General features: G+C 42.0%; 1 long non-coding RNA gene across 9 annotated transcripts in view; it reads right to left on the reverse strand.

Annotated features, from left to right (window-relative positions):
- LOC102167132 (uncharacterized) overlaps positions 1 to 24,621 on the reverse strand; it is a 659,279-nt gene that overhangs the window by 23,491 nt on the left and 611,167 nt on the right. For 3 of the 9 annotated variants that reach the window (XR_014813526.1, XR_014813525.1, XR_014813527.1), the window contains exons 5-6: positions 7,144 to 7,592; positions 3,066 to 5,852 (exon numbers count right to left, since the gene is read on the reverse strand). This is a non-coding gene — a long non-coding RNA (uncharacterized LOC102167132). Of the gene's footprint in view, positions 1 to 3,065; positions 5,853 to 7,143; positions 7,593 to 24,621 lie in introns of those variants that run through there. The other 6 variants (XR_014813524.1, XR_014813529.1, XR_014813528.1 and 3 more) reach the window with 2 other exon arrangements.

Here is a 24,621-nt window from a genome sequence, read left to right on the forward strand (position 1 = left end):
AGTGGCTAGCTGGGCTGCTGAGAACCAAGGGTCTCTTCCCCAGGGCAGCTGGAATTGGCAGGACCACCCTGCAATGGAGGCAGATTTTGCACAGCTGGGCTGAGCTTGTACTAGCTTTTCTGGGCTGTGGGCCTTTTCCAGGGGGCTGGTGGTGCTGGGTGCTGCTCTGTGGGGGGTGTAGCCCCTCCAGAGGGCAGGCAGGCCAGGGCAGGGAAAGCTCCTGCGGTGGTCGACTTCCTGCAAATGGTGAGGCCAGCCCTCTGGGATGGCAGGCAGCCTCAGGTCCAGCACACATGCACGTGGGGGAGGGGAAGGGGGGATGCACTGGGAAACACAGCTTTCTGATAGCTGGCAGGCATGTGAGCTCGCTGTGGCATGGGGAGTGTTCTATGGTGGCCCATACCTCCTCCTCTCCCCTCCCCAACACTGGTGCCTTGTCTCTCCTGCAGATCCAGCTCTTCTCCCAGGTTCCATCTGATGTGGCTTTCCATTCCCCGGCCCTTATCGTATTGCTCCCTCCATCTGTGATGCTCAGCTTCCTAGTCTCCCAGGCAGTCTCTGCCCCACCAACCCGACCGACCGGTTCCTAGTCCCCCAAGCAGTCTCCACACCGCCCACCCCAGACCACTCCTGGGACTAACCTCCAGAGCCGAGGTCTCTGTGCCCAGCCCCCACCCAAGCATCTCCGTTTTTGGTGACTGTGCCAGTAGTTCAGATGATCTGTTAGGTTCTCACTCTCCTCTTCAGATCTCAGACTTAGGCTGCGCTCTATTCTGCATCTGGAGATCCCTCCGATTCGGTTGATCTTTCCATCGAGTAGGTGACTTTCCAGGGTGTGGGATCCCTTTCTCCTCCACAGTTCCCTTATGGGAGCGCCCGTCCAGCCCCAAATCCCCTTCTCTCACTCTCCTCTTTGCTCTTGTTTTACCCAGTTATGTCACAAGATTCTTGCCATTATTGGAGTTCAGGTTCTTCTGCCAGCGATTAATGCTGTTCTGTGCAAGTTGTTTAACCTGTAGATGTGTTTTTTTTTTTTTGTGTTTGTGGGAGAGGGCAAGCGTGTCCCCCTACTCTTCCACCATCTTGCCTTCCCTCTACTAATCTATTTTAATAATTGGTAGATACTTCTAGTATATATATTTATTGACCAATAGATGTAGACATTAGGAGAATTTATATATAAATTATCTATGGAAGTATATATAATAACTAATATCAGGAATATATATAATACTTCTGGTATATAAGTGTGAAAACTTGAGAGAGAATTAACCTCAATTGCATGGACTATGCATATCTCAAATCTGTAGGATCAAGTGGTAGTTTTAAGAGAAATTGTTTTAATTTCTTCCCATCAAGATTTGGGGTCTAAAGTTCCTTCTCTTTGAACCTGGACCAGCTTTGGTGACCATCATATAATTAACAGAATTTCGTAGATGTGAGCTCTGTAACTTCACGGCCAGACCTGGCTCTCTTGGAGAGAAGTCAGAAACCAGAGCGTAAGCCTGATTATCCTGATACCACGATGCTGGAGAAGACAAGAGTAGACCCTCTAGTCAATAGCCCAGCTAAGCCTCTGGCCTATGATCAGCTCTAAGTGTCAGCATTTGAGAGCTGCCTTTGACAGTCAGCCCCTTCAGCCTTTCCTATGACTGTGTCCCAGCCAACATCTGAGTGCAACCTTATCAGGGACTGTCAGGGCGAATGGCCCAGCTAAGCATCCCTCAAATCCCTAATCTATAAAATGGGAAGCAATGTGAAATGTTTAGTTCTATCGTTCTGGGGTTACTTATTAGACAGTAGTAATAATTAATGACTATGTCCCAAGTACTCTGTGCATTATTTCAAACAACTCCTTTCATCTTGACACCAAGGCACAGTAAGTGCTATCTCATTTTAAGGACGAGATGTTGGAAGTGGTCATTGGGAAGACGTGACTGGGGGTTGACGGTTGACCCATAAGCTGCACCTGGGCCATTGAAAGCTCCTCACCCCCTCCCAGTCCCCAGAATGTACGTTCTGCCCACCATTCCCGCAGTGGGAGCCATTTTCAAGGGTGGACCCTTGAGAGCAATGTGTTGTGAAGACCAAATGGACAGTACACATGACTGAACCCCACAAAGACCTGAATATAAACTTCTAAGATTCTGGCAGGCGGGTGGGGAAATTTACCCTTCTGCAGCCGCACAAGATAAGTCTTGCAGGCAAGTTCCCTTGCTTTTTAAATCTACCATCTACCGATCTAGAGTGATCTGCCTCTTTCTTTGGTCTCTCCTCCCTCCATGGGTGGGGGCCAGTTTCCAGTTTCATCTGGGGAACTCTGGAGCGTACAATCCAAGATGGTGAAAGAGAGTTTCAAAGAGGTTAATAACACTCTCCTAATGGCACGCAGCTGAGAAGAGGCAGCGTTGAAACTCAAACCCGAGTCTGCCTGACCAACTATGACCTGAAAAATAAGCTCTAAAGAATCTTAAATTAGCAAAGCTCACTCTTTAGAAAGCAAAAAAAAAAAAAAAAGCAACATATCCAACATATTTGATATTAATTGAATTAGAAATACCCATAGTCAAATAAAATAATTAAAACACTTTCTAGAGTTCAGCATGTGCAGGCTGGAAATGGAAAATTTGGATGAGAGGGCCCTAGTGAAAAACAAACTTAACTATTACCATATGAACATCGTTGCCTGAACAGTGACGATGCCAAATGGCTGAGCAAAAGGTACTGGAAATAATCTGTAACAACTTTTGTAAAGATGTTTTGGCATAAAAATGAAGAGCAATTTTATTTTGAAATACTGAAAAGCATGAGTGAAAATATAATTAGTATCTGTAAAAAGTGAATAATTAGAGGGCTTTGCTTCAAATGACCTTTGAGGAAATTCTGGTTCTTCAATATGCCATTACCCATTTAACCTCACATAAAAAAGGAGAAATCAGGGGTTTTTCTGCCGTTCATCCCTTTTATACGTCTACTGTCAAAACAGAAATATCCAACTTAAACGACTGTATCATATGCCAGGACTGATTGAGGACTATAATTACTCTCATTCACACACTAAACACTTTTTATTTGTTCTGATCATGTATTTTATTTATACCAAATACAAGCTCTTCTCCATTTCTATATTCTGCTTCACCGACGCAGTTTTTGCGTATCACCTCTGAATCCTGGCATCGGTGGTGGGTAATCGCTGGTGGCATAGGTGTGCCGTTCGTGACCACCCCTTCACCTCTCCGACTGCTCATCTCTGAAGAGCCTTCAGAGGCTCTTTGCTTTATCCCCGTATGATATTTGGTATCTGGGGAATAGGCTGGATGTTCAGGATACATGTATTAGGATTTGGTTGTTTGATCCATGGTAGAGCTAAGCATCACCTGGGGATGATGAAAAAAGAAACGTGGATTCCTAGGTCACAGTGCCAGAAATCCTGATCTGAAGGATGCAGGATGGGGCTCAGAGATCTACATCCACAAGCAGGATTCTAGGACTTGCTTTTGCAGGTGGGCTGAGCATCATATTTGGACAAATGATGTCCTCATGACAATGCCATTAACTTCAGTAACTGCCGTCAGATAGTCGGTGCCATTTACTGCAAGTTGCTAAGCGTTTAGACCTCAGTCACATAAAAGTGTGTTCTTTCTTTCTTCCGGTTTTTTTTTTTTTTTTGCTTTTTAGGGCTGCATCTTGGCATATGGAGGTTCCTAAGCTAGGGCTCTAATTGGAGATATAGCTGCCGGCCTACGCAAGGCGGGATCTGAGCCGCATCTGCGACCTACACCCCAGCTCACAGTAACGCTGGATCCTTAACCCACTGAGCAAGGCCAGGAATCGAACCTGCATCCTCATAGATCCTAGTCAGATTCGTTTCCGCTGAGTCATGACGGGAACTCCTAAAAGTATGTCATTTCCAAAAAATAAAAAATAAAAAAAATTTCATACTTTAAAAATATTGCTCAAAATAAATGACATCCTTAAAGCAAAACCAAAAATATTTGTTAGAACTATTTTAAATTCTTATTTAAAATATAATTTTAGGAGTTCCCGTTGTGGCACAGTGGAAACAAATCCAACTGGTAACCATGAGGTTTTGGGTTCAATCCCTGGCTTCGCTTAGTGGGTTAAGGATCTGGCATTGCCGTGAGCTGTGGTGTAGGTCACAGACACGACTTGGATCCTGTTGCTGTGGCTGTGGCGTAGGCTGGTGGCTGTAGCTCCAATTTGACCCCTAGCCTGGGAATCTCCATATGCCTCGGGTGCAGCCCTAAAAATGCAAAATATTTATATACATATATAATTTTAGCAAAATTTCCAGGTATACAACCACCTTAGCACAGAATGCATTCTATATGATACTGATAATTTTATATTTCATTACATAAAATATATATTAGATATATACTATGCTGTCGTTATCTAGAAAACGTTTTCAAATTCATTAACAATATAATTATACATTAAGTAAAATACTCATTGTTTAATTTAATTTGGCTCTCTAGCTTAATTAAAAATTTCTAGACAATGTGCAAAGAATAAGTAGCCAAGTTTTAAGTGGTTACATAGTGTTTGCAAACTGGTTGCTTATCTATTTTTGTGCTCGCTGTTGTTTTGAAATATCAGGTTGATATACAACCTATGAAGGCTCTTAGTGACCCAACTGCTCTTAAGTGTCATTTATCTTTGCTTAGATACTCTTGCTTTTCAGACTGTTTACCTCTACCATTTCCACACAGAATTTCTCCTCATGATCTACAAAATTGTTATGTCTTATCTTAAAGTGATCATGGACTGATATTAAAAATGGAAAGGACAAAGCTGGGAAAATGTCCTCACCGCAGCTCCCTTTTGTGTTAATTCAGCAACAGCTCTATTCAGTCACCTCTGTGGCCACACACTCCTCCCATACTCAGAATATAAACTAATACGAGGTGACGGGTCACTACGATACCTAGTATAACACCTCTCCGTACTTCAAAATCTGTCTTCTGGAAGTGAGCATTTCTCTTCTGTATCTCAGTAGTAAATTTGCTAGTGTGATGCATTAGGAGAAGGCGCTTTGAAGTCTGCATTTGTAAGGACTCTGTTCAAATCCTTTCTCATCAATGAATTTTGATGTGAAATAAGAACAATTTCTTTATCTATAAAATAAAGACCAAACTATTTCCTTTATAGAGGGTTTTGTTCCCCCCAAGGGATTTCAAGATTTTCAAAAATAAAATAAGACAGTGTGGAGGTGCCACCTCCAGCGGGACAGTGTAAGGAGCTCCGTGGACCTGCTTCCCAGCAAAACTAATTTAAAAAACCCACAAAAGCAACAACAAAAACCACAGCCACTTAAAGTCTCTGGTAATGGATCTCAAGGCATCCAGCAAACGAAGACATATTCACTCAGGAAAAGCTACTGCAACACGGCAAGAACAGCCAGGGTCAGTGGTATTGGAACCAAGAGCCACGCTCTCCTGTGCGCCCATCTCTGCGCGATGCAGACGCCACTCCAGACGTGTGGGACCAGGAACGCAGGGCTCCCTCTCCTTCCAGCTCCAAGTCACAGAGCTGCTTTCCTAGGAGGGGCACGAAAACAGCGCGGCTCGTCCTGCTCCCAGCTGTCTGTCGTGGAACCCAAGTTCTGAGCAGGGATGACCCGCAGTAGGGGCCCTTCCACGCCGCCCCCAACTCCTGGGACAGAGACGCGACCTGTCCCCCTTGCTTGTGAGGTGGAGGTCTCCGTGCCGAGAGAGGCAAAGCAAGAAAAGCTGGGGCTGCTCTTTGCCCCCTTCCACGCAGCACTCCGTTTCAAAGCAGTGTCTCTTACCAGCGTGCCCACACTGCTCCAGGGCCACGGCTCATACATTCTGCCCGGAAGGAGAATCAGGCAGTCGGTTAGAAAGCTCTGCGTCTCCTCCCAAAACAACTGACCTCATTTGTAACAGAGGGTGGAGCAATGGAAACCTCAGGGTGTTTTCAAAACCAGCAGGTGTTGTGGCAACAACCGTTTGATAGGAGATGTGTAGATTCTCTGGAGACCCAGGCCAAAGTGTCGGCTAGCTGTCTGCTGGGGAGAGCCAGGGAACGGGAGGGCGTGGGAGGGCGCTTGCCGAGTCAGAACAGATCTTCGGCGCTCATCTTAGGAGCTGTCCCCTCAAAGCAGCCTCAGTTTGGGTGTGGAACCCCATCAGGCTATTCAATAAATTGATCAGTTTATGTAGAAAAAGAGAACTTTGGAATGAACTTTATCTGCTGATCTTCTGTTAGAAAGCTCTTTGAGCTGTACTACTCTTAAGGAAAAAAAGAGCCACTCCCTTCTGTACTGCTTTCCAAGTCTTCCATTAGTGATTTTTTTCATCTTATATCTTGGACATTTTACCACTGGGTTCAAATGATACTTTTACTTTTTTAACATCAATAATGTTAGTTAATAACCTTTTAAGTTATTTTATCAATAATATTAATTATCTTAACATTTCCAAGCCAAATAAGAGGCAGTTTGAAGTGAAAGAATAACTGAGAGATCTGTGTTTTAGAACAGTTTGCAACCTAAATATCTTGATGTCTTTGAACTATCTATTTAAATTATTTGAGTTTCAAGTCTGTCACTTGTTTTTTTGTTTTGTTTTGTTTTGTTTGTCTTTTTAGGGCCGCACCCAGGGCATATGGAAATTCCCAGGTGAGGGGTAGAACTGGAGCGGTTGCCACTGGCCTACACGAGATATGAGCCACCTCTGTGGCCTACACCACAGCTCACAGCAAAGCCAGATCCTTAACCCACTGAGTAGGGCCAGGGATTGAACCTGCATCCTCAAAGATACTAGTTGAGTTTGCTACCACCGAGTCACCACGGGAACTCCAAGTCACTTACCTTTTAAATGACGGCAACGACTTGGTCAGGGGTCGCACGGATAGACCTCTCTAGGTTCATGGATACCCAGAAGTTATACATACAATTTTCGCAGGCCACATGTTAATTTTTGTTTGATTTTTATCAGGAAAGAGATTGTGTAGCTTTCAAATGATTTCCCAACGAGAGAACGATTTCCTTGGAAAGGTTAAAAAAAACCCCTCTGAATTCTCATAGCTGTAAGATCATATAATAGCATTAACTAAGCATTACATTTTTGCAGCTCTGAGGATTCTGGACTTGCTTACCTCTTGTCAGGATCGTTTCTCCGTTTGGTCAGTGTTCAGCTGTCCATGACCGAGGCGGTTCATGAATTACAAACATGTTGGCGTCGTCTGCTGACATCTCTGCCTCCGGGTCCTCCGTCAGTTCACAGAGGATGTGCAACTGCGCTTGTGTTGGGATCAAAAAGGAAGTGTCACCCGTTCTTGTTTTTGTTCTTTTGTATTTATTTATTTTTTAAGCTGAAGGCTCTTAATAGATCCTTCAGTCTAGTCCTGCATGTTGAAGATGAGGAGGCTGAAAATGAGGAAACTAAGCCTTTCACTGACTTGCAAAGACCGCACTTCCACTCCTGAGCAGCCCAGGGCGAGTGCCTTTCGGCCACGCTGTCCCGTCTTCGAGAAGCTTGTCTTCCTTTCTGCTGAGATTGTATCGCTCTACTTTGTACTCGGGTGCTCGGGAACTGCACTGTCCACTAGGAAAAGCAGAAGACAGTGGGAAATACGACATATGGGATGCAGTCAGTAGTGGGCTGGGCAGGAAGAAAGATTCGCTTAAAAGACATGTGTGCTGCTATAGCTTTGTTACATCCTGGTGAAGAGGGTAAAATGACTTAAATGAGTTTTCTTTATTAATTGATACATAGGTTATATTTGTGGTGCTTGAAAGCAGAGACTGCAAACTTCCAATATAATGCTAATTCTTATCTTTAGAGTCTTAGCTAATGCTTTTACTATAGATGGTTGTACGCAAAAGCAGGAGGGAAGGTAGCAAGCTTATTTTATGTGTAATGCGAAACACACAGAGGACACTCATTTTCCCTGATGGCTGTGGCTTAGTCAGAATCACAGTTTGAGGACTTTGCTTTATCCCAGCAGAAAACTGAACTGCAGTTCTCCAGTGAGTTGGGGGAATATGCTGTTTGAATCTTGGTTGTAGAGAACAGAGAAGTACTTTCCAGGTGATTGTTTCTGGTATAAGCACCGAGAGCTCATTGAAAAAAAAAAAAAAAATCAGGGGGTTCCTGTTGTGGCTCAGTGGAAATGAACCCGACTAGGATCCATGAAGATGTGGGTTCGATCCCTGGCCTTGCTCAGTGGCTTCGGGATCTGGCGCTGCCGTGAGCTGTGGTGTAGGTCACAGAAGCAGCTGGGACCCCTCCTTGCTGTGGCCGTTGTGGTGGTGTGTTGTGCATAGGCTGGCAGCTGCAGCTCTGATTTGACCCCTAATCTAGGAACTTCCATATGCTGCACACATGGCCCTTAAAAGCAAAACAAACAAACAAACAAAAACCAACATACCAGCTGTAGAAGGATATAGGAAAATCTTATATCACAGAAAATAGTTAAAGCATATGGGCAGGGTCTTGCCTGAAAAAAAGAAACCACGTGAAGTCCTTCAAATGTAAGAAAGTCAGTTCAGGGCGTTTCAGGTACATGCATAGAAGAACTGAGGAGCTAAGCCGGTTTTGGTTGGGGGCGACCCGGAGATTAGCTACGGCAGGAAGCCCTTACTTTCCCAGTGAAGAGAGAAACAAGGGAAGAGATGATATTACTGGAAACCAGAAACTGGGCATCTGAGTAGCTCTACCTGCCTGGCGGGAGTTGGAGCCGTGGATAAAATAGAGTACCTGCAAGAAGAGCCACTGGAAACAGGAATATCCTGCCCCCCGCCCCCCTTCCTAATCTTCCATGAGTCTCTCCCTTTGCTAAACTTCTGGGAAGCTGAGGGTAGGGAGCCTGGGAAATGCAGGTGAACAGTGCGGAGCAGCTGGGAAAGAGCGGAGAAGGGCTCTGGTGGCAGGCAGGTAGAGGACCGTCTGTGTGCAGAAACAATAGCAAATCGTCAAACCATTAGATGGCACCCTGAGAAGATATGTCACCAATGCTCCAAATTATACTGATGGAAACTACAAGAGACGTTTGACATGAAAACCATCTCTGGTTGGAGGGACACAGGTGGAGGAATGAGGAAAAGCCGAGATGAGATGGGACTTGTCTTGTGATCAGATCTGATTTGGAGAGAAAGCAAGGAGATACAGAGGGTAGGGAGGCAGCACAAACAAAGGCAAAGACAAGAATGATCTAGACGAATGAGTGCGAGGTGGGGGTGAGGAAGGAAGCAGGTGGTCAAGTGAGGAGAGCAGAGTAAGTCCTTCTTCCTCCTTCCCTTTCTTTGTCTTTACTTCCTTTCTCCATTAAATAAGTCAATGGTTTTTTTGTTTGTTTGTTTTTGTCTTTTTATGGCCACCCCTGCAGCATATGGAGGTTCCCAGGCTAGGGATCTAATCAGAGCTACAGCTGCCGGCCTACACCACAGCCACAACAATGCAGGATCTGAGCCACGTCTGCAAACTACACCACAGCTCACAGCAAAGCCAGATCCTTAACCCACTGAGAGAGGCCAGGGATTGAACCTGCATCCTCATGGATGCTAGTCAGGTTTGTTAACCACTGAGCCACGAGGGGAATGTCTATTTTTTGAGTACCTTTTATTTGTCTGTAGTAGCCTATAGTAAGCCTAAGATATACAGTGAATGAAAAGGCCTAGCTCTTGTCTTTGGGAGCTTATAGTTTAATTAAATAAATAGTAAATACATCATTGAACAAAGAGACATGTAATTTCAAATTGTGAAAAGGCTATAAAGCAAACAAGGTGACATTAAGCAGAAAAATGTTCGGTAATGAGAGATAGATCAGGGCTTTTGACCCTTCATGCAGAAAGTGTTCAGCTGTATTTTGGGCATATTCCTGGTGCTATGGAAAATGATTCCTTGCAGATTCTTGACCAAGGAAGTGGCGTGGGGAAAGAAAATGATGGTTTTTGCTTTTTCTGATAGTCAGGCTGAAGTCAATACACTAGGCCATGACAGCAACATAAACAAAATGAGAATTTACACTGGGTCAACAGTTGTGGACACAGAGTGAAAACAGCTAGCAAAGCTATCTCAAGACTTAAATGACAACCTCGATGCAGGGTTTAAGAAGAAGTCAGTCTGGCACCTTTAGCTTGGGAGGCGGAATAGAGCGATGTCGTTAATGGAGGAAGATGCTGGGAAAGAAGCAGATTTACAGGGGGAACAACTGGGTTTGAGCACATGGTCTAAAGGTGATGCATGCCCACGAGGAACAGTGATGCAGCTAATTCTCCCGATGCGATGGCTTCATTTATAAGCAGTTACTACAGAGACATCGGGGGGTGTGGGATGGTCAGGCTATATCCTTAGAAATCCAGAGCGTGGTTTAAATCTTATAGCCACTGACGTCTGAGAAGTGTGTTGCATATTATCTCAGATTCTCAGAGGGGCTGTTCCTGGAAGCTGAAGATACTCAAAAAGTGTTCCACGATGATTCGATTATTAGCAGTAGGCAGAGCTCCGAGGAGGTAGATGCTTTTCAGCATCATTGGAGCACTGATTCTGCTTTCCGTTCCTCAATGACATGGAGCCTTACAGATGCTGAATTTGATATCAAAACAAGGAAACGTCTAATTTGTGTTACCTTCACTTAAGTGGAAATGCATGGATTTTAAGAAAACAGCCCTCTGGCATAGGCAGCTGGAGCGGGCACTGTTAGCTCTCAAACCATTTCCCCTCAGGTCTCTCCAGCATTTCATATACACAAGGTGGCAGCCAGCTTTGACTTCCAACAGCCAGCACCTGTGTCCTTAGTAGGCAGAGGCGCTCAGCCTTTCAGATTCCACTATCTTAGCTGCACAGAGATCTCAACATGCCTGGGAGCTTGCTCCTCTGGCCCCAGCACCCCGGGCAGTGTGTGAGCAACGTCTGGTCAGAGGGGGACTAATACCTCGGTCCTGTTGCAATCTGATTAAGGGCGATGTTGAGAAATGACCTGCACAGTCTCGGGAGCTCCCGTGTGGACTGAGCCAAGGTCGTCCCAGGAGCTGGCTGGCTCTGGCTCCCTGTGTGGCTTGCTTCCCTTCCTGCTCCCTCTTTCCTACTCCCCTCGCCAATTTCTCCTGGGAACACTTCCTAATAAAACACTGTTACAGAAATTCCCATTTCAGAGCCTAAACTAACCTCATTGAGGCATCTTGATTTTCTATTTGCTGCTGAATTAAATGACCACAAATTCAGTGACTTAGAAGAACATGCATTTATTATCTTGTTCTGCAGGTTAAAAGTCTGTCAGGAGTTAAAACCCAAGTCACTGCTGAAACCAGTCACTGGGCTAAAATCAAGGTGCTGCAGGACCGCATTCCTTTGTCAGGGTTCTAGGGCAGGATCTGTCCCCTGGCCTTTTCCGGGCTCTCAAGGCCACCTGCACTCCGTGGCTGGTGACTGCCTCTGTCTACCCTCAAAGCCAGCTTTTCACATCATATCATTCTAACTTCCTGTTCTGCTCCCTCTTCCACTTTATTTTTTTATTATTTTTTTGATGTTGTCTTTTTTTAAATTTTAATTTATTATTATTATTTTTCCACTGTAAAGCATGGGGACCAAGTTCCTCTTACATGTATACATTCCCCCCGCCTTTGTTCTGTTGCAATATGAGTATCTAGACATAGTTCTCAACGCTACTCAGCAGGATCTCCTTGTAAATCCATTCCAAGTTGTATCCAATAACCCCACACTCCCGATCCCTCCCACTCCCTCCCTCTCCCCCCGGGCAGCCACAAGTCTATTCTCCAGGTCCATGATTTTCTTTTCTGTGGAAAGGTTCATTTGTGTTGTATATTAGATTCCAGTTATAAGTGATATCATATGGCATTTGTCTTTGTCTTTCTAACTTATTTCGCTCAGTATGAGAGTCTCTAGTTCCATTCATGTTGCTGCAAATGGCATTATGTCATTTTTTATGGCTGAGTAGTATTCCATTGTGTATATATACCACATCTTCCTAACCCAATCCTCTGTCGATGGACATTGGGTTGTTTCCACTTTAAAGGACACTTGTGGGAGTTCCTGTTGTGGCACAGCAGAAACAAATCCAACTAGTAACTACGAGGTTGCAGGTTCCATCCCTGTCCTCGCTCAGTGGGTTAAGGATCCAGTGTTGCCGTGAGCTCTGGTGTAGGTTGCAGGCGTGGCTCCAATCCTGCCAGCAGCTGTAGCTCTGAATCGACCCCTAACCTGGGAACCTCCACAGGCTGCAAGCACAGCCCTAAAAAGTAAAAATATAAAATAAATAAAGGACATGGGATTACATCGTGCTCACTTGGATGATCAACAATATCTCATTCTACCTTCAGCTGATTAGCGAACCTAATTGGATTTGTGATTTTAATTCCGGTTTCCCCAGGAAACTTAACATAGGCTCAGGTTCTGGATGGGGGGGACTGTTATTCCACCCATAGCAGATGTTAAACCCCGAGTATAAGAAAGGCTTGTGGTAAGAAAGAGCAGGCTGTTTTCTCAGATCAGGTATCATTCTACTCGGTTCGAAGGGCTGTCAGTTTCTGCCTTTTCTGGGAAGTGGAGGCCCAGGAAAAGTCACATCAAGATAAATTACATCTGGAGTTCCCGTCGTGGTGCAGTGGAAACAAATCCAGCTAGGGACCATGAGGTTGAAGGTTCAGTCCCTGGCCTTGCTCAGTGGGTTAGTACCCGGCATTGCCGTGAGCTGTGGTGTAGATCACAGGCGGGGCTTGGATCTTGCGTTGCTGTGTCTGTGGTGTAGGCTGGTGGCTACAGCTCTGATTAGACCCCTTAGCCTGGGAACCTCCATATGCTGCAGGTACGGCCCTAAAAAGACAAAAAAAAAAAAAAAAAAAAAAAGACATATTACATCTGTTTCTACCTTGTTTGCTCCACTTAGCTTCTGTTAATTATTTGTGTCTTTGGCCAAATACAGAATGTAGTCTGATCAGTGTATATCTGGGGAGAGAAGGGGAGTTGCGTGGTTTCTAATTCACAACCAGCACAAAAGACCTTCCGTGCAGCCATGACGACATTGTAATGCACTATTTTGCACGGGAAGTGCACATGCAAAGCTTGGAAATTAAGAAAAAAGTATGAGAAGTACTTCTTTTCTAGTGATTTCTCTTACCATCTCAGTGTTCAAGAAGAGACCGAGTGGCAACCACTTGAGGATATTGCAATAAGAATTCAAAGTTTGGCACTTTAACCAAATAGTGTATGTTCAGTATAACAACAAAAAGAATTCAAAGTGTGAAGGGATTAGATGAGAGTGCATGTAGGATATATATTTTTTGTATTTTGTATATTTATTTTTTGTATGTTTGTTAGTGTAGTTATATCAACCTAATGAAGTTAATAATAATTTGGGAGATGTCTTTACGTCATAGTATAATTTAAACGAGTTACCATCAGCACAGCAGAAAGTACTGTGTCTGCAACAAAAATCGCCCGCACTCTGACCAATGAAATAATGGAAAACAACCTGGGAAGGGACCGGATTCTGACTCGTGTTACACAGGAGGCTTTTGAGTTTCTAGGAAAGTTTGGAAAACTACTCAGGAGACTCTTCCGGAAGCACAGAGCCATGAATTAAGTGCTCCTGTGAAAGGGGATCTTAGGAGCCAGAGGAAGGTAGATGTTTAAATATGCTCACGCGATTTTATTTGAAGCCAAAAAAGGAGACACGGGGGTTGTTTGTCACATCTTAACTGTTGCTGAGAGACTAAGAAAGGTGTTTCCAAAGTAAGATGCCAGCCAGCTAACGCTGGAACCCCTTGGGGGCTGCTCGCCAAGACTGTAAACTCCATGTGTCACAGAGCCTGTGTCGTACAGAGCTGCTTCTCAATTTATCGTTTCCATTTGTTTTTGTCAAAGGCTTATAAACAATGCGAGGTTAGACACGTGCAAGCACCGCAAGGACGGCTTCTCTTGGCTCCGTCAGCAGCAGCTTGGTTTCGCATCAGCTGCGCTGTGAAAACCTGTGCGGACGCCAATCCCACTAGACCCGAAAGGTGTCAGGGTTGGGGTGGTTGTCTTGTTCTTCCCTCTATGCGCTGCGTCACCCCAGGGAATGAAGGGAAGAAGAGAATGGATGAGTTATTGACTAAGAATGAACACAGAGGTGTTTCTTCAATGTCGTGTGAAATGTGATATTGAGCAGACATTGTAAAGAGAAACACAGGAGATTGTTGATATAGTATTACTATTGACCTACAAAAGTAGTCGCTTATTATTTGATCTACAAGAGTAAACTACTTAGTAGATGACTAGTTAGTGGTTCGCTTGTTTTTCCTCCTCCCAAAGGTCATATTCAGAATAAACCACGGTTTCCCAGGCTAAGGGGTTGCATCGGAGCTGCAGCTGCCGGCCTACACCGCAGCCGCAGCCACGCCAGATCCAAGCTGTGTCTGCGACCTACACCACAGCTCAGGGCAACGCCAGACCCTAACCCACGGAGCGAGGCCAGGGACCGAACCCGCAACCTCATGGTTCCTAGTTGGATTCATTTCTGCTGCACTATGATGGGAACCCCGAGCATTGTTGCCTCAAAGAAAGGGAGCTTGTTTGGGAGGCCAGAGCTACTCTCCTGAACCCTTTAGATGTGGGTCTAGGGACTGGACATGGAGCCAGTCAGAGACTGGAAGCAAGAGGGGGTTTGATAGGAGGAGACCCTTTCCTGCTGGTTTTGCACACGAAGGGCCTCGCGGCAGGCAATGCGCCCAGCTTCTCGGAAGGGCGGGTTCTACACCTGCAGTTGTAGGAAAACCAAAGACTCGGTTCAGCAGCAGCGAGGGTGTCAGTTCTGCCAACAGCCCTGTGCCCTCAAGAGGCTTAACCATCGACGAAAATCGTAGATGCCGCTGACACCTGGGTTTTGCCTGGTGAAACCCTGAACCCGTCTTGTGTGCGCTCTAGACAGTGAGCGGGGTCGATCTGCCTTGTGCTCGAGTTCCTGTGTTTGTAGTAGGTGACTGGTGGTATCGGCAGCAGAAAACGGATACAAATCCTCTAAGCGCTTTCATTTCATTGTATGTAAGAGGGACGCGACTCCTCGTTAATGCCTCGGCTTCTCAAGGACAAGATGCCTCATTAATGCCTCGGCTTCTCAAGGACAGACAAGGTATTTTAACACAAGACTTGTGACTATGTGGTCGATATGTTTTCCTATTGTGTCCTTTGTAAGGAAAAGTCTGGAAGAAGTGAGCACGAGCGTGTAGGCAAGTCAGAGGTAATTCTCTGGGGGAGGTCACAGAACACCACGGGGCAGGTTCCTTGCTGCGGCTCTGCTGCGCCTCTGACATTTCTGGTGTTGCAGCGAGAAACATGAGGACCCCGGGAACTGAGCGAGTATCAGGAAAAGCTGCTGGGCCAGAAAGAGTCACGTGGGGTCAGGTGAGCGTAAGTGGCTTCCTAAAGTGAGAGATGCAGTTTGCGGTTCGTGGCAGCCTCCAGGGTTCCTGGGACTCCTCCTCCTCTCTTTCTTTCTTGCTGAGAAGAGAGTACACTGCGCCCAACATGTGATGAACTATTTTTCTCACGAGTCATGTCACGCTATTTTATCGCATGTTGCGGTGTTTCCTGCGGGTGCCCAGGCCTAAGAAAAGCATCATAGAGCAAGACGGCGGCGGAAGCGCCTCACCTCATCCCAGGAAACACTGTGTGTGTGTGTGTGCGTGTGTGTCAGGGTGATGGGGGTGGATGGTTATGTGTGTGTGGCATGTGCTGACTTCTGAAACTATGGCATGCTGTGGTCATAGTTTATATAAGTCATGTAACTCAGGAAGCCCCCAAGAAGATGTTTTTCAAGTTGCTCACAATCCTAATACATAGAAATCGACTGGTTTCTTAAAATTAGCTCTATTTTAGACATAGAATATTTACAGATAAAAGGATAGAACAAAAATTAATATACTATAGTAATATTTTAAAATAAGTAAAAGAGAAGTTAAAAGTATGCTGAACTTTAATAATTTTAAACTTCCTTAACCCCACGACATCTTAGTTCTAGAGAAATCCTCTGAAGCAGAAGTGGGAAAAACTTTTTCTGAAGGGGGCCAGATAGTAAATATTTTAGGCTGTGGGCCGCACATGCTCTTTGTCACACACACATCCTTGCGTGTATTCAGGGGGAGGGGGGTGTATTTTATCACCCTCGACAAATTGAAAAAAGAACATGATGGAAGAGAGTATGAGAAAAAGAATATATATACATATATATGTATGACCGGGTCACTATGCTGTACAGCAGAAATTGACACACCACTGCAAATCAACTACACTTTAATAAAAAATAAAAAACAAAAACCGTATACATATTATATATGTATATACACATATGTATAACTGAATCATTTTGCTATACAACCGAAGATAACACAGTATTTTTAATCAATTACACTTCAATAAAAAAATTTTAAAAAATAATCCAGTCTTTTTCCAGTCTTTTTTTAAATTAAAGTATGGTTGATTTACACTGTGGTGCCAATTTCTGCTGTACAGCATAGTGACCCGGTCTTCGTGTGTGTGTGTGTGTGTACACACATTCTTTTTCTTATTTAGTATTAAAAGCCATTCTTAGATCCAGGGCTGAACAAAAATAGGTCATAAGCCAGAATTGGCCCAAGTAAGAATAAAATATTATGACAAACATGAAGATATTAGACTAATTTTTTTAGTAAATTCTTCTATGAAAACATAGCATATGACAGAAAATATACAAATTGTGAGCACGCGGCTCAAAACATCTTCAACGTGAACTGACCTGGAGGAGGAACTGAACTGGAGTAAAGGGAAGGTCACTTCCCAGCAGCGATGGGGCTGGGCGGGGCAGCCATGGAGACGGTGCCCCATCTGTCTTCGAGGAAAGACTTGCTCTCCTGCTGCTGGGAGTTCAGAGAGCTGAGTGCCCTGAGCTGCAGCTCCTTTAGCATCTGTGGCGGCGGAGGCTCAGGTCTTCTGGGCAACCCCAGCCAACGACGGGACACGGTGGGGCCATTAGAGCTGGGCCGTTTCTGCCCAGTGGAGAACTCATCTCTTCGGCGAGCTCTCTGTGAGTCACTAGAGTGACTCAGCCTTTCTCAAATCCGCGTGACACTCTGAGGCTTTTCTGGCTCAGGTCTGCTTTCTTGCCCAGGTGTCCGGGCAGCACAGACTCTCTATCGAGACTTTCACTTCGCCGCCACCGAGCATCCATTTGCTTACATTTTTCAAGTGTTTCCTCTCAAGAAATGATTGCCGTCTACTCCATCTCAGCATCTGCTTCCTGGAGGACTCAGTCTGACACCTGTCCCCTTGTACCCGCCCTCCACCCTATCAAGCATAACCATTACCGACTTGTGACGCGGGAGGTAGCTTCCTGGATTAAACGGAATGTCTACGTGGTCTTTACAACTGGCTTGTTTCATTCAGTGTCTGTTTGTGAGAGATGCACCTTCTTGTTCTTCGAGTTACAGTTGCTCACTCTTCTTTAGCTTCCATTGGATGAATGCACCACGATTGGTGTCCCCATCCTGTGTCCTGTGATTGGACACGAGGCTGTTTAGAGTTTGAGGTGGTTTTGCAGAGAGTTGCCAGAAACAGTGTTGCATGTGTCTTTTGGTGAGTGTTTAATTCATTCCTTTCACTTGGGTTAATACCCAGCAGTGCAGGTGTTAGATCATAGGCTGTGCGTGTGCTCAGTTTTTGTCAGTTTTGTCAAGCAAGTTTCCAAATTTTCTTTTGTGAATTTACACTCCTACCAAAAATGTGTGATAGTTCCAGTTACTCCATTTAAAAAAAAAAGTTTTTTACTTTTAGCCATCTGGTGGCTGTAAAGATATATTGTAGTTTTAGGTTGAATGTTATTTAACAAATGAATGCAGTTTGTATGTTTATTGGCCATTTGGATGTTCTCTTTTGTAAAGCGGCTCCAGGTGTTTGGAACACTTTCGCTTCTATTTATTCCAGTATATCTTCTTCATATTGATTTTTGGATTTTTAATATATTCTAGATAGTAATATTTTGTTAAAAATATATAGTTCAAACACATTCTATTGTTTTTACTCTTCTACTGGTGTTTTTCAGGAAAAGTTATTAATTATAAAGTAATCTAATTTATTGTTTTTATTTTATGGTTAACACTTTTCGTGTTTGTCTACCTTATTATATGATATTATAAGATACTCTGCAAAGTCATAAGGATATTCTCCTAGGATTTATTCTTAAAAGCTTTATTGTTTTAACTTTAACATTTGTCTTTGAGTATGTTTTTGTGTGTTAAGTGAGGTGGTGGTCATGCTTCATTTTTCCCTATGAACATTCAATTTAACCAGCACCTTTTATGGAAAAGGCATCTTTTCAGCAACGCAAGAAATAGACATGTAGCTCAAAAAAGATATGATGTTTTCTTTACCCTCATTTCTGTTTCATTCATCTACTTCTTTTCTTTTTTTTTTTTTTTTTTTTTTTTTGTCTTTCTAGGGTTGCTCCTGCGGCATATGGAGGTTCCCAGGCTAGGAATCTAATCGGAGATGTAGCTGCCGACCTAGCCAGAGCCACAGCAACGCGGGATCCGAGCCGCGTCTGCAACCTACACCGCAGCTCACGGCAACGCCGGATCATTAACCCACTGAGCAAGGCCAGGGATCAAACCCGCAACCTCATGGTTCCTAGTCGGATTTGTTAACCACTGAGCCACAACGGGAACTCCTCATTCATCTATTTCTTTTTACTTGCATTATTAACCGTATTTCCCTATTTAGAGCTTTGTTATGTATCTTGATGTCTAGCACTTTAACTTCCAGCTTTGTTCTCCCCGAGGAAGACTTGGTTATTCCTGAACCTTTACATTTCCATATAAACTTTATAATCACCTCATCAGTTTTCACTCTGTTCAATAAATTAAATCTATGGATCAATTAAGTGACAATTGATATTTTTATAATTATGACTCTTCCAAACCATGAACATGGTATATTATAACCTTGCCTACATTAAATCTTCCTTAATTCCTCCTCAATTTTTGGTGTGGTGGTCTTGTACATATCTTACCATGTCTATTTCTAGATATTAAAAATTCAAATAATTTTTCCGTAGATTCCTTCTATATGGCCAATCAAGTTGTCTGAAAAGTTAGAGTTTTAATTCTTCCATTCCAACTTACAACTTGTATTTTTTGTCCTTTTTTTTCAGCGCTTGGGGCTACCAGTACAATGTCTAGCAGTACTAAGATGGTGATAACAGGCATCCTTATTACATTTTCAACCTTAGGAGAAAAGTTTTCAGTAATTTATTATTAAGTACAATGCTTGGTAGATTTTTGTAGATAATCTTTCAAAGATTAAGGGAGATATTTATTATATATACATGCTGAACTTGGTAAATATTTTGTCTATTGAGATATCATAAATCTTTTATTAATTTATTTTCTAATATTAAGCCAATTTTATATTTTGAAGTAAGCTTCATTTCTTATATTGTTGTATTAAATTTTCTAATATTATGTTTAGAAGTTTTGCATCTATGATTATGAAAAAGAATGGCCTCTGTTTTTTTTTTTTTCATTTCATATCCTTGTCAGTTTTAGTATAAAGATGATCTCGGACTCAAATGTGAGTATTCCTTGTTTATAATTTTGAAATAATTTTGGTAAATTATTTTTTCTTGACACTGTGGGGAAATTCACTGGAGAAACGATCTGGATCTGGTGCTTTCTTTGCGGGGACACTCATAACAATGGATTCGATTTCCTTGATAGATTTGGGGTCACTAGATTAGCTGTGTCTTTTTGTGTCGACATCGGTAATTTGCTTTTCCAAGGAACTCATTTATCTCAACTACAGTGTCAAATCTGTTGGTGTAAAGTTGTTTCATTGTAATTCATCCTTAATTTTTATTGTATCTAGAATCTAACTTGGCTATTCTTTCATCACCAGTATTGGCCATTTGTGTTCTTTCCCATTTGGGGAGGTTATTCTTTCTAGCAGTTTATAAATGTAATTAATCTTCTCTAAGAACTGACTCATGACTGGTGATTTTTCTATACTGTAGTTATTTTACCTATTTCATTGATTTCTGCCTTTCCAACTTTATTTTTCCTTACTTCTATTTTATTGGGGTTTGATTTGCTATTCTCCTCCAGCTTCTTAATGTGAAATATTAGGTCAATGACTTAGCCCTTTCCTCTTTCTTTTTCTTCTTCTTCTTTTTTTTTTTTCATCTTTTTCAGGGCTACACTCATGGCATATGGAGATTCACGGGCTAGGGGTTGAATCAGAGCTGCAGCCGCTGGCCTACACCACAGCCACAGCAACGCCAGATCAGAGCCATGTCATGGCAACACTGGATCCTTAACCCACTGAGTGAGGCCAGGGATCAAACCTGTGTCCTCATGGATACTAGTCAGATTTGTTTCTGCTGAGCCACGATGGGAACTCCAACCTTTCTTCTTTTCTAATATAAGAATTTAGAGTTATAAATTTTCATGACTTCAGCTGTATCTCAAAAATTCTGGTACTTTCAAATATTTTCGAATTATCTAACTTCTTTCTGATTTCTTTTTTGACTGTGGATTTTGACTTTCTCTTTTAATCTATAGATTACTTAGGAGTATGTTGTTTACAGATTATTTGCCGCTTTTCTAGGAATACTGTTCTTAGCCATTTGAAATTTAATTCTGTTGTGATAAGAAAACTTACCCTGAAATATTTGTTTTCTTAATATTTATTGAGGGTATTTTTCTTGGCCTAGATTATGTTCTATCTTGTTGAACATCCTTTGTATACTGGACAAGAGCACATATGTGCCATTTATTAGGTTAAATGTTTATTAATGTCAAGTAAAGCAAGACGGTTGATGGTATTATTCAAATATTCCCTATCCTGTTTGATTTTTCTAACTACTTGTTTTATCAATTACTGACAGAATGGTACTAGAACCTCCAATTATGAAGCCATGCTTATTATTTCTTCCTTCAGTTCTATTTGCTTTTCCTCTGTGAATTTTGAGGTTCTGTTCCTAAGTGCATATATGCTATGATTTTTATGTCTTCTCAATGGTTTTGACTCTTCTAATCATAATATGTTCCCTTTATCTCTGGTAAGACTCTTTAAAGTCTATTTTTGATATTAAAACAGTCAGGCTGATTTCATTGTTATCACCATATTTTATTTTTTATTGAAGTATAGTTGATTTATAATATTACATTAGGTTCAGTTGTACAACATAAGATCCAATATTTTATAGGTTACACTCTATTTAAAGTTATTATAAAATACCCCCTATATTCCCTGTGCTGTATAATTCATCTCTGTAGCCATTTATTTTATACATAGTATTTTGCACTTCTTTTTTATTTTATTTTTTACAGTTTTGATGATTGTTGCTTTGTAGTATAGTCTGAAGTCCGGGAGCCTGATTCCTCCAGCTCCATTTTTCTTTTTCAGGATGTCTTTTGCTATTCTGGGTCTTTTGTGCTTCCAAACAAACTTTAAAATATCTTGTTCAAGTTCTGTGAAAAATGTCCTTGGTAATTTGATAGGGATTGCATTGAATCTGTAGATTGCCTTAGGTAGTATAGTCATTTTGATAATATTAACTCTTCCAGTCCATGAGCATGGTATATCTTTCCATCTATTTGTGTCATCTTTGATTTCTTTCATCAGTGTCTTATAGTTTTCAGAGTACAGGTCTTTTGTCTCTTTAGATAGGTTTACTCGAAGGTATTTTATTCTTTTGGATGTGATGGTAAATGGGATTGCTTCCCTAATTTCTCTTTCTGCTCTTTCATTGTTAATGTGTAGAAATGCCATCAATTTCTGTGTATTAATTTTGTATCCTGTGACATTGCCAAATTCATGGATGAGCTCTAAGAGTTTTCTGGTGGAGTCTTTAGGGTTCTCTAGGTCTAGTATCATGTCATCTGCAAATAGTGATAGTTTTACTTCTTCCTTTCCAATTTGGATTCCTTTTATTTCTTTTACTTCTCTGATTGCTATGGCTAGGACTTCCAAAACTATGTTGAAGAGTAGTGGCGAGAGTGGACATCCTTGTCTTGTTCCTGATCTCAATGGGAATTCTTTCAGTTTTTCACCATTAAGAATAATGTTCACTGTAGGGTTGTAATACATGGCCTTTATCATGTTGAGGTAGGTTCCTGTTATGCCCACTTTCTGAAGGGTTTTTATCAGAAATGGGTGTTGGAGTCTGTCAAAGGCTTTTTCCTCATCTATTGAGAAGATCATATGGTTTTTATTCTTCAGTTTGTGAATGTGGTGTATCACACTGATGGATTTGCGGATATTGAAGAACCCTTGCATTCCTGGGATAAATCCCACTTGACCATGATGGACAGTCCTTTTCATGTATTGTTGGATGCGGTTTGCTAGGATTTTGTTGAGGATTTTTGCATCGATGTTCATCAGTGAAACTGGCCTGTAGTTTTCTTTTTTTGTGGTATCTTTGTCTGGTTTTGGTATCAGGGTGATGGTGGCCTCATAGAATGAGTTTGGGAGTATCCCTTCCTCTGCAATTTTTTGAAATAGTTTCAGAAGAAGAGGTGTGAGCTCTTCTCTAAATGTTTGATAGAATTCGCCTGCGAAGCCATCTGGTCCTGGACTTTTGTTTGTTGGAAGTTTTTTAATCACAGTTTCCATTTCAGTGCTTGTGATGGGTCTGTGCATCTTTTCTATTTCATCTTGGTTTAGTCATGGAAGATGGTACTTTTCTAAGAAGTTGTCCATTTCTTCTAGGTTTTCCGTTTTATTGGCGTGTAGTTGCATATAGTAGTCTCTTATGATCCTTTGTATTTCTGTGATGTCTGTTGTTACTTCCCCGTTTTCATTTCTAATTTTATTGATTTGAGTCCTTTCTCTCTTTTTCTTGATAAGTCTGGCTAAGGGTTTATCAATTTTGTTGATCTTTTCAAAGAACCAACTTTTCGTTTCATTGATCTTTTCTATGGTTTTCTTTGTTTCTATTTCACTGATTTCTGCTCTGATCTTTATGATTTCTTTCCTTCCACTAACTTTATTTAGGTCTTGCCTGTTCTTCTCTCTCGAGCTGCTTTAGATGTAAAGTTAGCTTGTTTATTTGAGCTTTTTCTTGTATCCTGAGGTGGGCTTGTATTGCTGTGAACTTTCCTCTTAGAAGGGCTTTTGCTGCATCCCATAGGTTTTGGAGTGTCGTATCTTCATTGTCATTTGCTGCTAGGTATTTTTAAATTTCCTCTTTGATTTCTTCAGTGATCCATTGGTTGTTCAGTAGCATGTTGTTTAGTCTCCACGTGTTTGTGTTTTATGCAGATTTTTTCTTGTTGTTGATTTCCAGTCATATAGCATTGTGGTCAGAAAAGATTCTTGATGTGATTTCAATTTTCTTAAAGTTACCAAGGTTGGATTTGTAGCCCAGGATCTGATCCATCCTGGAGAATGTTCCATGTGCACTTGAGAAGAATGTGTATTCTGTTGCTTTTGGATGAAATGTCCTATAAATATCTCTTAAGTCCATCTGGTTTAATGCATCATTCATGGCCTGTGTTTCCTTATTGATTTTCTGTCTGGTTGATCTGTCCATAGCTGTAAGTGGGGTGTTAAAGTCCCCCACTATGATTGTGTTATTGTTGATTTGTCCGTTTAAGGTTGTTAGCAGTTGCCTTATATATTGTGGTGAACCTGTGTTGGGTGCATAGATATTTAAAATTGTTATATCTTCTTCTTGGATCAATCCTTTGATCATTATTTAATGACCTTCTTTATCCCTTAAACTATTCTTTATTTTAAAGTCTATTTTGTCTGATATGAGTATTGCTACTCCAGCTTTCTTTTGATCCCCGTTTGCATGAAATATTTTCTTCCATCCTCTCACTTTCAATTTGTATGTGTCCCTAGAAGTGAAGTGGGTCTCTTGAAGACAGCATATATATGGGTCTTGTTTTTGTATCCATTCAGCCAGTCTATGTCTTTTGGTTGGGGTGTTTAGTCCATTGACATTTAGGGTAATTATTGATCTGTATGTTCTTATTGCCATTTTATTAATTGCTTTGGATTTGTTTTTGTTGCTCTTTATTCTTTCTGTCTTCTCTTGTTCTCTCCTCTTATGGTTTGATGACTATCTTTAGTGTTGTATTTGAGTTGGTTTTTCGTATTTGTGTATCAATTGTAGATTTTTGGTTTCCAGTTATTCTGAAGTTTTGATGTAAGAGTCTATATGTATATGAGACTGTTTTAAGTTGTTGTTCTCTTAATCGCAAGTTCATCTCCAGTGTCCCGCATTTGTACCCACCTCTTCTCATGATTTCTGATTTTGGTGGTATAATCGTGCATGGATGATTTCGTATCTTTACTGTATATATACCTTTACTGGTGAGCCTTGTCATTTGTGGCATTTTTGTTTCCTGTTGCTGTCTTGTCTTTTCTGCCTAGAGAAGTTCCTTTAGTATTTGTTGTAAGGCTGGTTTAGTGTTGCTGAATTCTCTCAGCTTTTGCTTATCTGAGAAGGTTTTGATTTCTCCTTCAAATCTGAATGAGAGCCTTGCTGGGTAGAGTAATCTTGGTTGGAGGCTTTTTCCTCTCATCACGTGAAGTATATCATGCCACTCCCTTCTGGCCTGCAGAGTTTCTGCTGAAAAATCTGCCAATAACCTTATTG

This window comes from Sus scrofa, chromosome 8 (genome assembly GCF_054392235.1).
Source record: "Sus scrofa isolate SSC_HxYL_T2T_F1_AM1 chromosome 8, Sscrofa_HxYL_maternal_Yorkshire_Landrace_v2.0, whole genome shotgun sequence".
Classification (NCBI taxonomy): domain Eukaryota; kingdom Metazoa; phylum Chordata; class Mammalia; order Artiodactyla; family Suidae; genus Sus; species Sus scrofa.